The 1,258-nt window shown below is 51.0% G+C and overlaps 1 long non-coding RNA gene across 1 annotated transcript; it reads right to left on the bottom strand.

The window, feature by feature from the left end:
• Window positions 1-99: 99 nt before the first annotated feature.
• On the bottom strand, window positions 100-974 carry LOC109364930. Its single transcript, XR_002110678.1, has 3 exons — window positions 865-974; window positions 390-452; window positions 100-139 (listed from the first exon to the last, which is right to left on the bottom strand). It is a non-coding gene; the product is annotated as an uncharacterized LOC109364930 (long non-coding RNA).
• Window positions 975-1,258: the final 284 nt, after the last annotated feature.

Raw genomic sequence — 1,258 nt, 5'->3', positions numbered from 1 at the left:
CCTCGTTAGAAAGACAGTGCACCTAACCCAGATGCCTGTTGTGTGCCTGTACCTCTCATGGGTGTCATGTCATGGTCTGTAGCTCCCTCCTGCCTTTCTGCAAGGCTGCGCTTCAGAGGAAGGCCACTGGCATCAGCTTCTGTCAGAAAGGAAACAAGAAAGACATGAAGAGCATCTCTTTGGAGGAAGACTTGAGCACAGTCAGACACAAATTTCTGGTCTTCAAGCATAGTTTCTTCCAGTGCCTTTCTGCTGATTCAACACTGTCCCATTTCTGCAGTCAGCACAGATCTGCAGCATCCTTTCCTCCCTCCTCCATCACACACCGCCCTGCATGCAGCCCCATTTAGAGGCAGGTACCCATACCACAGCTCACAAGAGCTTCTTACCAGTGCAGGCTTTCTGCTTCCCCCCTTGCCCAGCACCATTCCACGGACGCGCAGGCTCCGTCCCTACAACAAAATACAATTTGCTGATTTAGCAGAAACCAGTAGCCTGTAGAAGGATTGTCCTGTCAGCCCAAATCCACCCCCAAAACAACAAAAAAATTCTCATTCTTGCTCAGGTGACGGCAGAAGAACTCCAGCCTGCCTGACAGCTCTACATTCGGCAGAGCAGGGGTGCATCACCAAACAAAACGCTATCAGGTGCAAAAGTTGAGACACATTTTTTGGCTCTAAAAGGAATTCGACTCTAAGCATTTATATGCAGACTTCTGCCTCACTGCTGCCACCAACTGCCGCTGTCGGCCTCTCCAACGCTTCTGCAGTGGCTTCCTTGGCATCCCCTGCAGCACTGCACCTCAGAAGTAATACTCAAAGTTCATTCCTCCATCCTTCATGACAGAGGACTGAAGAAACTCACTTTTGCGTGGCAGTAAGGATGCTCTGTTCCCTCTGCGTCCCTCTGTGCGCTGCAGGGCGCAGCTGGATCTCTGGCAGCCTCCTGGCTGCTGCTCCCAAACACGGGGAACCGCGCGGCGCTGCTTCTGAGGAGAGAAAGGAAGAAACGTCGGTGGGGCAGCCAAGGTTTGCACAGAGCTTCCAGGTCGTGCCAGAGATAGATTATCAGAGCGCTGAGAGACTATCACTAAGATATCACTATTATAGATTATAGATTATCACTAAGGGAAAATACAGCCTAAGCCATGTCCACATCATTAGCCCGTGCTGTCAGCAGTGAGCGCAAAATCCAACTGGTTACTGAGGTCACAAAGCACCAGCAGGGCTCCTCCTGCTCCACCTCTTCCCTTAAAAAT

This window comes from Meleagris gallopavo, unplaced genomic scaffold, assembly GCF_000146605.3.
Source record: "Meleagris gallopavo isolate NT-WF06-2002-E0010 breed Aviagen turkey brand Nicholas breeding stock unplaced genomic scaffold, Turkey_5.1 ChrUn_random_7180001938585, whole genome shotgun sequence".
NCBI classification, from domain to species: Eukaryota; Metazoa; Chordata; class Aves; order Galliformes; family Phasianidae; genus Meleagris; species Meleagris gallopavo.
This window is presented reverse-complemented; position numbering and strand designations above follow the sequence as displayed.